This window comes from Melanostigma gelatinosum (genome assembly GCF_949748355.1).
Source record: "Melanostigma gelatinosum genome assembly, chromosome: 17".
In the NCBI taxonomy this organism is placed as follows: domain Eukaryota; kingdom Metazoa; phylum Chordata; class Actinopteri; order Perciformes; family Zoarcidae; genus Melanostigma; species Melanostigma gelatinosum.
Window position 1 is genome coordinate 21,028,888 of NC_136650.1, and position 15,464 is coordinate 21,044,351.

The window sequence follows — 15,464 nt, forward strand, 5'->3', positions numbered from 1 at the left end:
TCTCGTGTGTCATCATCACACTGCTGACCATCTTCCGATAACCCAGAAAGTCGCTTCACGACACTAACTGCATCGAGTTTTGGCAATACAAAATAATGAAAACCAATTTCCAAGTTGCAATAATTTCCCCGGTTCAGAACAAGGCAATAGCCCAGAGCAGTGTTGTATCTGAGACATAGAATAGGATGGAAATGTAGGCACAAACTGGAAGAATCTACAACTTTAAAATGAAACCTTTGCGGGCTGATTCCAAATGTATTTGTCATAAAGCAGCCAGTAGCCAGATATTTCGTGCCAGCATTATGATTGGATTTCTTAAAAGGCCATTCTATTGCCCTGAAACCCCTCAGCACCTTATAGCCCATCAGTGGACACTAAAAGTAATTGAATTCTTTGAGTTGGGTTAGCCGCCCCTTAAGGAGGACTGAAGCCAGTTTCACTGCAGATTTTACAGACTGTTGAGTAAAATCCTCCCACTCCGAGCCGGAATGATTTCTCTGGGCAGCCATGTGAAATTAAAAAAACATCAAAAAAGACATATTGACTATGTGCAGGCAGGGAGGTACCGTCATCATCAGAGGTGGACGACGCTGGTGAGAGTGGCTGGCCAATATCAGGGTTTTAATAAAAGGCCCGTTTCAGTGCGAAAGAAAGCGGCGGAGAACAGGAGGGATTCGAAAACGAGAACGTCAGAAAGAGTTAGAGAAGAGATAAGTCCAAAGTCCAATTTAACATTTTAGACAGGCCCCGCTGTTGTATGCTCATAGGACGCCTTCATATCGCCTGCCAACAGCTGCCTCAGTCATTAGGGAGGATGAGGGATGGGGCGAGAGGGTGAGAGGGAAGAAAGCGAGAGGAATCGGAGAGCAGCGACGATAGACAACGAAGGGAGGGGTTGAAGTGGTATGAGGCACTACAATAAAGCAGACAGAGCTGATGCCACGTGAAAAAAGAGACAAAAAAGAAAGACAAGCGCCATTGATTTCCTTTTCTTCACTTGAGTGCTTTCAGCCTCCCGTCGCGGCTTCTGAAAGGCCACCTGAGGCGCCGGGCAGCTTATACCTTTCATCCATATTTCTTTTCTCTCTCTGTTTTCCTCCCTCCAGCTCTTTGTGTTTGTATCCTTCCCCGCAATTTCCCATAATTCCTGCCCAACAAGTGTTGTGGTAATACCGTCTTAAGCCCTATTCCCTCTGAGCTCGTATCACCTCGGGACCTCTAGAAATGTTAAGTAATTGCAGAGTTCTTCTGTGATCTTAATCCGCCTCTCGCAACTGTTTATTTTCAGTATTAAGACTCTGTTGGAAATAATAAATTTAAGTGTTGACAGCATTGTGGGTGCACAACACTGACGTCTGTATCAAATATCATTTCTCTAACACTCGACGCTTCCACTGAGACTTTCAGAGGAAGCTTTGAAAGTCTCTCGATATATTTTACAACATTATCACCCGAAAAAAAATGGGATTTTGTGTTATTGTGGGTATATAAATGTAGTTTACGGTGCTATAGCTGCTCGACCACCCCGTTGACAGCAGCTATACGCCTCAAACAATATTTGTTCTATTGGTTGCAATCATAAAGTGAGGAACTGAGCTTCTAGATATTAATAATGGATTCCAACGTGAAACGACTTCTCCCATCAACCCTGTGCATCCCTGCTCGCTACACATCGTGCCCTGAGAGCCACTGCTAGTCCAGAAGCTGCTGATCGATACCAATGAACTCATTCAAATGCATGCGTTTCCACCTTAAGAGACAGGGAGGGGAAAAAAGAAGACGAAGAGGGAGAAGAGAGGAAGGATTGATGAAGATGCAGAGAGTAATTCAAGGAGAAGACATTTAGGGAGTGGTTAAAAATAAGAATGAGGGCTGGTCCTCAGTGTGGAGCTCTCTCACTCTCCTGCTGCACTCAGATGTCAAAATCCTGATAATAACTCTCAAAGAGGGAGGATGCGCAAACCTCACTGTACTCTGCCATCGTCCTCGTTTCGTTTTAAATAACTCATGTAAAAAAAACACACATAGCCGCTGATGATTTGGCAGCGGACTGACACCGAGGAGAGGAGATGAGGACGTGATGAAGCCACATTTAAGGACACAAAAGTGCAGAAGCCAAGGCTTAAAAGGCTTGAAAGGCTTACGTGGCGTTGACTTCAGAGGGAGAGGATGAGAGACGGACGGGAGAACAGACAGAGGACAGTTGGGGCAGATCGGGGATGTCTTTCTTTGAAGGGAACAATGGAAAAAATCATACTCCAGAGATTATCACAACCACATTTAGAGAACTGCAAAAAGGACTCGCTCGCCTCATGATTCCTCTTATGAATATGTTCATTGTCAGATACCCACTTGTTCTGAGCGCACACTCTATAAAACAAAGATCTGAAAACAGTGAAGAATGCCTATTGGAACTATCCCACTCAGTTTACATGAGAACGATCCGTACGATGCAGTGCCAGAGATATTTATTCATAGAAAACAACTCAAATAAATACATATATATACACACTTGTCTTGTAATTCATATGAGCAAACGCTCTCAATCCAGCTGGTCACATAGAGATGCTTGATGCCCTCAAAGCTCCTGGTGGAAAGTCTTGTGCTTGTTCGACCCTCCCTCCTGCCTCGGGTGAGTTCTTTCAGTCTTTGTACCACACCGTTACACTCCCGCAGCCTTTTCTCCGAGCATCCAAGGACGCAGATGGGTTTACATTGGAGTCAGCTGAACGCACGGAGCGTCTGCATCATATGCCGAGTGGCATGACAGAGGCGCCTTTTGACGCGCTGTGAATGAGAACGTGTGCCCACGTGATGTGGTTTCATGGACGAAGAAGACTTTATGGAGTGAAAATAAGGAAGTAGATCGAATCCGTCTCCCGAGCAGCAGTGAGCGCTCAAGAGAACTGGACTCATCACCGTTGGCAGAAGGTCTTCAGCACTTCCACCCTTACGCGACAGGTGACACTGGGAGTCAACTAACGCCATCTGCTGATCGCGAAGGGGACTTTGTAAACGTCATGTGAATTACGAATAAAAGGACATTTTTCAACGTTGCGTGTCGGCGGCACGCTTGATGGTGCCGTCGACATGCCGGATTGTCTGATTGAGTTTAAACACACACTTCCCTCTGGCCCTGCAGGACAACAGCGGCAGACCTCTTTTCAGGAACTCAGACCTCCATCTGGGAGGAGGCTGACCTCATTTACAACACGGCCATCAGAGGGCAATGCTATTTCCATCTGGGTCACAATGACGCGAAACAGTGTCCTCCATCAGAAGTAACAAACTGGTTTACGTGACTGAAAACTTCCAGCAAAGCTGAGTGCCTCCACGTATACATTACTTGGGCTCCAAGCAAGCAAAGATCAATACTCTGTTCTGAAATCTGGGACTATTTGCGGGCTCTTAAGTCATGCAGGCAAACCTCTTCCCACAGCTCTATGGAGAACAAGGCGATCCGAGATAATAGCTTTTGTGGCACTGGACGGTCTCATCACAAGAATGTATTCATTCCTGTTTAATAAGAAGTCATGTTTCTACATGTATGACACATCACTGCACATAAGAGCTAAATTATACTGGACATTTTGTATGTAATAATAGCACATTGTGGACGAATACGGATGCAATTTGTCCTGCTGAGTGACAGACGACAGCAATGGACCCTTCGCTAAGCCCCCCCCCCCCCTCTCTCAAGTACATTGAGTCATTAATATGAGTGGTAACGACAAAGTTGCCTAAATCTCGCGTTTTGACCATAACATGACAGCTTGTTTGGTAACAATATTTTTTAAAACCCCGGCCAGATGCAGCAGCCCAAATTTCATAAACAAGCCAGTAATTTCACCCCTGCAGAAAAGTGCACAGTCATTGAGCGAGGCGACAACCACAAAGAGAAAAGTGTGGGCGGCTATGATTACAGCCGCAGTTTTTCTGTTGATTTTGGTAAATAAAAGACACAACAGTAAACCAGGCACTCAAAGCCGTTGCTCATAGCTTGTTTTCAGCAGCATGCGGCTCAGGTCAGCGCGGCATCGGTCCCTTCATTCACAGCGGAGAGAGCTCGGGCTAGCTTCCCGACTGTAGCGTGCAACGCTCGCGCGTGTGTGTGTGTGTGTGTGTGTGGGAAGGGCAGGGTTAGAGGAGACGGCGAGCCGAGTGTCTGCACAGTTGGCGCATTCAAAGGGAGTCAAGCTACAGCAGTTGTTGATGAGACAACATGTGAGTCTAAGAGAGAGCACATGGGCGGAAAATGGACGGGGAGACGAAGACGAAAGAGAGCGGATAAACAGAAGGATCAAAGAAAACAAGAGGAACATATCCGACACTGCTCCGTGCAGCGCTGTGGCCTTCAGAGAGTAATTCTAGCACGGGGCCCGAGCATAATAACAGATGAAAATCCACAGTGTCTGCCACGCACGAAGACGGGAGACTCGGCTGCTGACGGGCCGAGTCGTGGCCCTCCACCCAGACAGCTTATTATACCAGCTGTAGCCGCGCTCCCATGAGGGGGGGATGCAGCTGAAGCAGGTTCCAGTTCCTCCAGGACACAGTGGTAGAATGAGACGCACTGTAAGACGTCAGTACTGTTCTCTCCTCTAAGATAATCCGACCCTTTGTCAGGAAGCTATGACAGGTATTCGTGCTCTCGTACAACTAATGTCAAGAATCTGTGCACTCAAGTAAGAAGTGCACGGATTTCTGAGCTGAGGAAAGAGTGGTCTCGGAAAGACTTTCATTCAACAAAACTGACTTCTGTTAATTGAGGTATGCCAATGAAACGTGTCCAATAATTACCAGCATAGCATCCGTACAGCTATCAGCGTAATCCTGTGGATGAGCGAAGGATTACCAACAGATTAGCGGAGCAGTTCTTACCAATGACACGGCATTCAAAAGCACATACTGAACATGCCGTACAGGTGGACGTTATGAATCAATTTGCTGATTGGAACAGGTTCACTTCAAACCGACATTCACCATCACTGGATTTAATGAACGGTCTTTTTCCCGCCAAATCTTCACCGTCATCATTAACGACTATTTGCAAAGTCATTCAGCTTGTTCATTCAGTTTAGGCATATATATATATATGTATATATATATATATATATATATATATATATATGTATATATATATATATATATATATATATATATATATATATATGTATATATATATATATATATATATATATATATATATATATATATATATATATATATATATATATATAAATATATATATACATATATATATATATGTACATATATATATATATATATATATATATATATATATATATATATATATATATATATATATATATATATTTATATAGCCACTGTTTCTGAGGCTCTCTTCAGGGGCTTTAAGGAGAAAATCACATCGGCGTAACAATGGTTTTCTGTTTTCCTGAGAAAGTCAATGGGGACATTTGTTGGTATGAGAAATAAGCATAAGTCTGTTCTCAGACTAAAATGATATATCAAGTTTCCCATCGATGATTTAAGTGGCATTGCCAAACTGACCCCTAAACAAATCCATAGCATCCCTGGATTCCCCTCTGGGGTCACAAGCTCTATTCCTGCCGCTGAGGTGAAGGAGAATCCTGATAAACTTCTATCCTCGGCTGCAATCGATATGCTGACATACAACACCCGTCTTCCCTCCGTCTCTTCTAGCCTCTCCTTTTCTTTTTTTCCTCCCTCCTTCTGTCCTTCCAAAAATGTTGCCAATGTCAGTTTTTGTCGTTTTTTAACAGCCCCTGATCTTTGCTAAATGCCTCGGGCCTAGCTTGCTGCTGCCTGAGCTCCCCTGGTATCGCTGCTCCAGATCTTTCCACTGGCAACAAGGACCCGCTGGAACCCCGAGCCTCTGGCCGTTATCCTTGTCACTAAACTACCCAAAAGTGGGTTCGTCATGATGTCCTGGTTTAGTTTTCTGGTCAAAACACAGTAGACATAATGGAGGACAAGAGCCTCTCATCCTTCCACACCTGACATGTACGTGCTCAGGTTTAATGAGGTTCGAACATGCATGCACATGAACGACAAAGCAAGCCGTTCAAAAAGTGGATGTGAGTACAAACCTGCATGCATCGGGAGAGAAGGTCCGTTCAGCAGCTTGTCTGTAAAGCTGGCGGTCAGGTGTAGTTGTTGTTCCGGGTGTAAACGATAGTGTAAGGGGCGAGTTAAATAGGACACTGAATCAAACCTCTCTCCTTTCAACCTGCCAACAGTATCACGTTGCCTGAGAGGTGTGTGTTTAAAGGGTTACTGCGCCCGTTTTTAAAGCTCTCCAAGGGCTCTAAAAAAGGGGACATCCTTTACTGAGAGAGGCCTCCAGGGTGAAGGGCTTCCGAGGCACCGGAGGGTATTTTAGCTCACGTCCCGCAGCAGCACGTTGCAGCAAGACACACACACACACACACACACACACACACTGCAGGAGCACACACTTCCCAGGATGAAGATGGCAATTACTCTCCCAGCATCAACTTCCCTTCTTTGTCGCTGGAGGCAATTATGTTAGTTATTGAGGTCAAGGATGGTCCTGTGATGAGGAATGAAATAAAGATCGCTGGTGTTTCAGCTCCTCATGGCTTAGCTGGAGTACATTTTTACTGATTTTATTTTAAATAATTCGCCAGCAAATACCGACTGTCTGTGAGTTCAAACAAAATAAAACCTGGTTTTGCCGCACAAAGTGTTTCTTCCATAGAGATAAGTGGTTACTGAGTATCTGCCGTCTCACTGAGCCACCAGACTAACGTTAGGTTGACGTTTAGATTGAGGAATAAAAAACGTATTACTGACACGTCTGACCCTGGCGCTTCAAAAAGCGAACTGAGAAAAGTTCACAAATGTAACACAATATACCTCAACACACCAAACATTAGGCTCATAATGTCAGGCTAAATAACTACAGTAAGCAGGTTAGAATGTCATGAATACCGGAAACAGCTTTGCTGAATAATTCAGTTGTAGCGAACATTGAACTCATGACTGATCAACTGTTCCGTGCTATTGTCGTATTCAATCACAGAAACACTCGTCTGAGTCTCCGGACAGCGTGGAACTTTGCTAATATTAGCTGACATGAATGAACAATCTAAACTTGCCCAATTGAAACAAATCCCCGAAGAAACTCTTCGCTGGATGGCGACTTTGTTTCCAGTTTGCAACCTCTACTTCTTCTTCTGCTCTATTTACTCACGGGTTACAGCCATGCAGGCCTGGCAAACAGTGAACGTGATACGCCATCGTCTTTTAATGCCATCGTATCGCAATTAAAATGATATATCCAGATATCGTGATACATTCACACATTTACAGTCACGTTGTCTAAACAATAAGCACACTCACTTAAATTTCTCAGAAAATTGTATTATTTAGCACCAAAGTTCTTAATTAAATGAGAAAATACTCATATGGACTATTTATTTCTTGAATTACCAGAAGACATCTCATTGTTGAGATATGAAATGACATATTGTGAAACAGTATTTCACACCAATTTCTAAACCACGATGTAGCCGAGTTTATTCGCTCCAAACCAGTTGATGGAACGAAGAAGCTAACGTCAGCAGTTAACTAACTTCGTGATGGTTTTACAAATAGCCAGTACAGCCGACTCAGGACGAGCGTCCCCTCTGAGCAACACTTCAGTGACGTACGGCAGATATTTCATCGCGCAGATCAAATCATTTCTCTTGACACTTGGTCATTTTGCCAGTATCTCAGTGAACGTTATCATCGCAGCAGGGAAGGGAAAAGGGAAAGCTCCGGTCACGTGGAGCTCCGGAGCGTCGGGGGTGTGAAAGGCAGATGGGAGAGGCAGGAGCGTCAGACTCTTCCAGATGTTCGCTGGCACACACACGGACGACAAGACTGCGACCCCTCTGGCTCACGTGTTGTGTTTGTCCGCCCTTCTCTATCTTTACACTTCATTTTCGACACCCCTCTTCTCCTTTTCACACCTCCGACACGTGGTTATAACACTTCCTTCGAAACGTGTGACTCACACGACAGCCCTTATTGAATGAATCTATAAAACACTCTTGGCGGTGCTCGTGTTTAGAGATTGTGCAAAGTGAACTGTGGGTGTTTGCCATATTGCTTCATCCTCACACCGGCAACAAATAAGGATAGTTGCTGTTCATAGCATACCGTTTGCTGCCCTTAATATGAAATCCTGTTATCTTTACATGATGCAAACATGTCCTGGGAAGATGAAGAAATCCCCTCGGTGTGTTACGATGGTGTCACCTGGGGCTCTGACGTGTACAGCAGAAGTGGTGGTTGGAGTCGTGGGAGACACGGAGCTCTGGCCAAAGAGTCATCACATTAATAAAAGGCAAAGGACATTGCTCTATACTTACATACTAACTAATATACTGACATGAAGAGGATTGCATTCTCACAATCACAATCTAACTCTGACTTCTCTCTATTTCTGAAAGATTTGATTCAAAGGAAACGCAATGTGTTGAACCTACTCTGTGACCCAAAAGGCACCCTCGATTCCCAAATAAGGCAGAGGCACGCAGCCTGTGCCGTGCTTAGGAAACAACCTGAATCTCATGCTTCGGCCGAGAGAGGGGTGACTGGACGAGTGCGCCACAACGCCTGGCCACATTGCATCTGCCTCACTTTCATATCCCCTTTGCTGGTGATGAGCCAAAGAGAGAGAAAATGTCAAAAAATACCAGCAGGAAGGGAAACGGCCGACTCAGCGAGAAGTTGCCCTTGGCGAGCGGTCGTGTCGCACCGATAGAGGCCCACGAGCTGCGTGATGGAGATATCCCACAATGCAGCGCTGCGACTCGCACAGTTCCGGCTCTGGGCTCCGACGGAGAGGTCACGCGTTCGGACCGCTCCTCGTGTTCGCTTGCAGACTCTCATGTGCTGCCGCTCTGCATTCTCGCTCCCAGCCTCTCGTTCTTTCAACGCGGAGCCGTAGATTACAACTGCTGCAAGTGTGACTTACTGCAGGCCGAGAAGACATTCCTTTGCTCCTTATTACATACTGCACGATCAATGTTTCCGCAATTACATTCTGGGGGAAGTTCTATCACGAGGAGTATTAAATGATGCACACATTGTCCCGTGATGAAACAAGGTATGGTTCAGTTGTATATTTCACTCAGGTAAAGCATCATTTCTGTGTTATTGCACATCATGAAGTGTTATTCATTATTCAGTTAAACGGATCCCCATTAGCTATCACCAGGGCTGCAGCTTCCCTTCCTCCGCAGGAAAATAACGAACTAAAGCAATTGAATTGAACACAAATACAAACAGTTGCTTATTTACACATCCAGCAGTTACGGAGCAGCATTATCAAACGGTCGGAGTCGTGTCTCCGGCCACCCGGTGAATGAAAGAATGACTGTCCGTCTCTTCAGCTGCTAAATGCTGCAGGATTGCCACCAGCTGGTCGCTAACTTGGTCTTTCTGCTGTTTGGTGCAAACGCGGCAAATTTAAGGGAACACTCATGACATACATAGAAGTTCCAGCTAAATGTCTACATTGCTGGAACAACACATGAGAACTATTCTGTAGACATTGAAATGTCGTATGAGAGGAAAGACACAAACATCAGCATGATAGCGGTTCACATTCTAAGACTATAAGAGTGCTCTGCGGGAGAATACTCTTCTGCTCCACAGATAAAGGTTGCAATGTGATTGCACCAGCAGCTGCAGAAAGGAGTCTGCAGTCATTACGGCTGCTTGTAAATGCATCCAAGCCAGCCGGCGCCACATCGATTTTTCTATTTCTGATTGGCCCTCTGTTATTGCCCAGAGAGCCCAGCGAGAAGCTGGCGAGGGGGAAACGCTGAGCTTAATTGATGCTGTCATGGTATGAAACAGGGTGTCATTTTTCACTGGGAACATTTTCTTTCGCTCCTGTCACTGTGTCAATACTGCTCTACTCTCATATGAACAAAAAATACAGGCACAACAGCCACGACTCTGTTGATATTGATGCGGCTGAGGTAGAGACTCAGCTGGTGGTTATTCTTCCATAAAACTCCTCACATTTTGCTCAGAGGTAGAGTAGAGCTTTTATGTCCCACAGCGGCAATTTGGCTTACAGAGAGCAGTCAACAATGAAACAAAAGGAACGGAAAATCAAGCAATCAATGGAATACGTCCATACACAAGTCGCTTGTCAACAAAAACATCAGAGAAAGCAGCAAAAGAAGAAAACGGCAGAAACCACGAGGTACCGATCAATAAACAGGCCACGTCACATTGTGTTTAAAATGCCAATAACTGATGGAAGAAAATACCTCGTCTCTGTTTGTGTCGCCTGATGGAAGCAACTCAAACTCACTGTTGAGAAGCTGCTGAGTCCAGTAAGATGACCTGCGCTTTGGTCTGAGATATGCAGAGTTGTAGGAACGACTGTTCACACTAACTAAAGCGACGATGAATGCAGACAATCTGCTCTAAATCGACGTTTAAAAACATTTCATACAATCTGCCAAAACCAAAATTCAACTCACCAATCATTCGACCCGCGTAGCAGCTGATTGGCAGAGGCGTACTCAGCAGTGTGTGTACTGGTAGTTCAACTAGCTGTTAGCTACGTCACCATACACCAGCCAAGAAAGTGAGAAAGTGAGAGGCGCCACCACCACGAGAGCATGCAGCCATTACTGACCACCCAACATATTATGCAGTTTGCTGAAGGAGAATGTGGGATTAGCCGTGGACAGACACACTCGCTCAGAAGCGGTCACATGATCCCCCTGGTGCAGATAGCGAAGAGAACTGCTGCTATCCCATAAACGACCCATAAACGAGTAAACTTTGATTTATAAGTGTTTATTTTAAAGTAAATGTGATGCGTTTGAGAGAGAGACGTAAGTAAGTTTGAAAAATACAACTTTTTTTCCACAATTATTTGCCCGCGTGAGTCTAAAGAGGCAGATTACAGAGAAAGATCTGTATCAACCCCAATCTTTTTATTATTAAAGTACACGGGCACCCGCATGCCCAGTGTACGTGAATAGTCATGTGATATTCGTGCGCAGTCGTGTAAGTATGGATGGAAATGATTTCGACAGCGCCCGTGTGAACGGAGATCGTTTTCATTTTAAAACGGAAACGTCTCAGTGTGGATGTAGCCAGAGGCACAGAGAGAGGAACAGCCTGCTTTGAGATATGATCTCAGAGGTATCGGTGGAGTGTGTTCTCCACCCTACGCCTCATCAGCCGAGAGCCGTTGACCCTTTTATGCTAAAGGACACACACACACACACACACTGGTTCAGACACTTTTTCTGCCCGCTGACTTCATTAGCTAAACCGCATGCCGAGCTCGGGGAGTAATTGGCTGCCCTCTCAGCCTCCTAATGGCTAGAGGAGAGCAGAGAACAGGAGGTGAAGTAGCGGAAGTACTGTTGTTTGTACAAAATCTCCACTCAAAACGTATTTTCTTGTTAGCAACTAAATTGTTGCTAAATCCCCGTTGCATTTGTTTTTTATGCTTTCGTTAGAAGACAAAAGGAGGATGCCAGTTCCTTCACACTGCTCCAGCCCAGTGTCTTTTGATCGGATTCACTGGCGACAGTGCAGCTAGACCTCCCTACAACGGGGGATTCGAACAATCATGTTGCTGGAGCTCCACAGCTGGTTTGTTCACACAAACCACATATGGAGGTAAAAGCAAACAACTGCAGTCCATTCACAAAAGGGGGGAGCAGCAGCAACCGCCATCGTGCAGGTTGAGTCATACAGTGAGGATGCTCTAACAAGGACCGAACCCAACACCGTCTGTGCTCTGAACCACATGGAGCATCTCATTGGGATTGATCTGTAACATCTTTGGTTCAGGTCCACCTCCAGCAGAGCAGCTGCTCTCTCTCTCTCTCTCGCTCTCTCTCGCTCTCTCTCTCTCTCTCTCTCTCGCTCTCTCTCGCTCTCGGCCTTATCGCAGGCTGTGTCAGACTGGATGTGACGGGCAGGAGACGCCTGTCCCTGCAGGATCAGGGCAGATTATGGGGCAGACCTCATGTCGACCCACGCAGGCCACATCCCCACTCCCCTGCGTGTATGAAAGCACAGCCGCATAGCGAGAGGGCTTACAAAGCTTGGTTATTCCTTTCAAAATGGATCTGATTCTCTCTTGTTCCCTGAGAACGATGTAATATGCCACTATGTCCAAGGCACATGCATTATGGGTGCTGTAGTCCATTCAAGGAGCGTGATGAGTGCTCCTCAGCCAGTGAAAACAGCTGTATGATGTCTTCTGTGACTCTACAGGAGCTTTGATAAGTCGGAGAACCAACCCTGGTGACGTCATAGTGACGTCATCAGGACTATTTTGCCTCTGGCTTGAGAAAGAGAGTGCTGCAGGGATGACGTGTTTTTGTAGGACAACTCCGGAAGTTAGACTGGCACTGGTTCCCTCGACAAAAAGGCAAAGGGATTTCTCTTTTTGGGTTATTCCAGAAACTAAGCTGTGAGGTGAACAAAGGCTTCTGATACTTTCTCACTAGATTGAAGTCGGTGGGGCTCATGAGTAACACGGTGATGTCAATTAAACTTGTTTTTTAATAAATACGTAACACTTGAAAGTCTTCTGGCTTACAAACAACAAACACAAAGTTGAATGTTGGTAAGACGGGACACGTACCACAGTCTGTTGTCATCATGCTGCTTCCACCGCCGTCATATTTGGCACAAGTAGGTCTGCCTCTTTGATTATGACAGTCGATTAGTTTGCTCATCGATCGTTTTGTATTTAGTTGACTTAGATTTCTTTGGTTGTTTTTTATGCTTTTCTTTCATGCTTCGTGTTCAAAGACTCTTATGAGCACATCTCTGGTAAATGCAACATTGAAAGTGGTTGTTCTTCATAAAGAAAATGTTCCTCTCCATTACTGTGCTCCCACCAGACCACAGAGCCAGTTTATGTCCATCGCTTTGTTATTCACTCCATGAATATACTCTTTTTATTTTCTTCCAAAGGGACTAATTCAACTCTAAATAAAAACCACCAATATCAATAAAACACACCTTGGCTCGGAGCTTAACGCCTGAGGGTTAAAAGTTATGATTGTGTGTGTGTGTGTGTGTGTGTGTGTGTGTGTGTGTGCAGGCGAGAGAGAGAGTAGCGCTCCAGCACACATTTATCTTCTTATGTAACAACTAGCATTAGCACATGGAGGCTAAACTCTGCCTCCTCCCAAACAAAACGTCCGCAGCAACCGGAGCAAATTGAGTCGAGCAGGCTTCCTTCGGACAGGATCCCTAAATATGATTCAATTTGTTAGGGGCCGCACCGTCGCCCGTGCACCACATTCCCATTAACCCCGGGGTCACACCTCATGCCGGCCACATCGTCCGGACCTCTCATCATTCTTTCCATCATTAGCCACACTAAAATGACAACCGCTGAGCGACCGTGGCGCCTTTTCGACCCCAAGACTGCCACTCACGTGACTCCTCTGAATAGTCCTGCAAGGGTCGGGTCGGCTGGCTCTCTGCACAAGACAGGAAGCAGTTAAAGCTGAAGCAGCTGGGTGACGTATAGGGAAAGAAAAGAGGCGAATGCATCACATCAGTGTAGCAAAGCAGGGCCTGAATCAGGCCATAAACAGACTTCTTCTCACAGGAAAAAGGAGAGAAGCGGTCACAAACACCTGGTGACAGATGCTTATTGAAGATGTCATGGCATAGACACCCCGGCTGCCTCTGATTTTATTGATTTTGACTACACAACACTGTCAATAACAAGAGATTTCCAGCGTAGATAATATTCCAAATCACGTCTTACGAGAAGCATGAGATGCGGAGATTGCAGCTGTAAGAGGATGTGGGCTGATGGATGCAGCACAAGCTGCATTATGGCAACAGAGAGCGTAACTTTTCACTCAGCTCATATTATAGTAATCCTACTCTTCTACAGAGAAGGAATCAGCAGAGATAGCATTAGCAGCTACTGTGAAATATGAGAAGATATGTTCTAGAAATGTCTATAAACTTACTGCAGCAGCCTGTTTGGAATATCGCTCTGTAATGTTGCTATATGAGAAAATGCTGCGACATCGTGAGTGTAATTCACCACACACATACTCTGCGGTCTCAAAGGGAATATTATAGCTTATAACTATGACTGTGGGTGGAATAAGGAAGCAAATAAGAGGGTGCAATTTTTCCTCCAGGCTGCCTCTCAGGGAGATGAATGCACCTCATGACTGACACACAGAGGAGAGCTGGAGGCTCCAGAGCAGCGCCATGCGCATCCACGCTTGCCTCGTGTCACGTGTTCACATCATTCATAAACAATCGCATGGCCGATAACGCACTCATCCTATTGGCTTGTGGAAAATAGGTTTTTTAGTCCGTTCATTGTTCTTTTTGTGTGATTAAATCGATAAAAGAAGATGATCAACCTGAGTGGGACGCACAAACATCTGTCTCATTGCGATCAGACAAGCTGCAGAGGGCATCGGGAATGTGTTCAGGTCACATCGGCTGTGCTCTATAGGTCGGCGGGTTCTTGTCGCCACACACAGCCGAAATAAGCGAACAACAGCGCCTGTGTCGCTTTTCCACGAGCCGAATTCACGACACGAGCGATGGCGTTACAGAAAACATTACATCTTTAAGAGAGGGCTAAACATCTGCGGTGTATACGAAAGTCGCCCCTCGTCCTTACCCGATGAAGCCGAGGTTGTGTCTGTTGCGGGGAGGAGGGTGTCCCTGCTCCGGTTCAGCCGGGCCGGTGTGCAGGACGGGCGGGCAGCGGTGCAGGGATGCTCGGCTCGGCTCGGCACCGGACGCTTTTTCCTCCGGTGCTCCTGATGCACAGCGGTGCGGGATCTCCGTCTGCTTTACTACTGCTGCTTCTGCTGCTTGTTACCGCACACTCGCTGAGGAACAGACTAAGTGGCCCCTTGGCTACAGCAGCCGAGCCCTGCAAACCATGTTACCGTGCAGGCGAGAGGCAGCAGTGGTGGTGCTGCGGTGCGGAGCTGCTGCTCTCCTCCAGGGGTCGGGACGGGATAGCAGCGGCGGGCGGTGTGTTCCGGTGGTGAGCGCTGTTGGAGTGGATTTAAACCGGGAGGGAGGGAGGGGGGGGAGCTTTCCTCCGCATTACGTGGTAGGGTTTTAATTAGACAGCGCTGCGCCTATCGGCACCGACGTTGCGCACAGCCCTCCTCCTACTTTCCTCCCCTCTCTCTCTTTCTCTCTCCCCCCCCCCCCCCCCCCCGCTAAAAACAGATAGATGTGTGTGTGTCACAACATAGAATGCTGGCGCACCGTGCTGAGTGTATACTAATATAATCTTCTGCGCCACATTTCTGTTCTTTGTGATGGAGATGAAGATTGCACAAAGGTCACAAACAAGCAATGCACAATGAAATATGACTGTAATGTTCCTATATTGACCCAGTGGAGACAAAACTGTGCTTATTGTACAGTATTGCCTCCTTTGT

At 46.0% G+C, this 15,464-nt stretch overlaps 1 protein-coding gene across 1 annotated transcript in view; it reads right to left on the minus strand.

Annotated features, from left to right (window-relative positions):
• Positions 1–15,004, minus strand: part of hpca (hippocalcin) — a 24,054-nt gene extending 9,050 nt beyond the window's left edge. The window contains exon 1 of the mRNA XM_079288657.1: positions 14,684–15,004. The gene's annotated coding sequence lies outside the window, so the exon portion shown is untranslated. The remainder of the gene's footprint in view (positions 1–14,683) is intronic.
• Between the last annotated feature and the right edge of the window lie 460 nt (positions 15,005–15,464).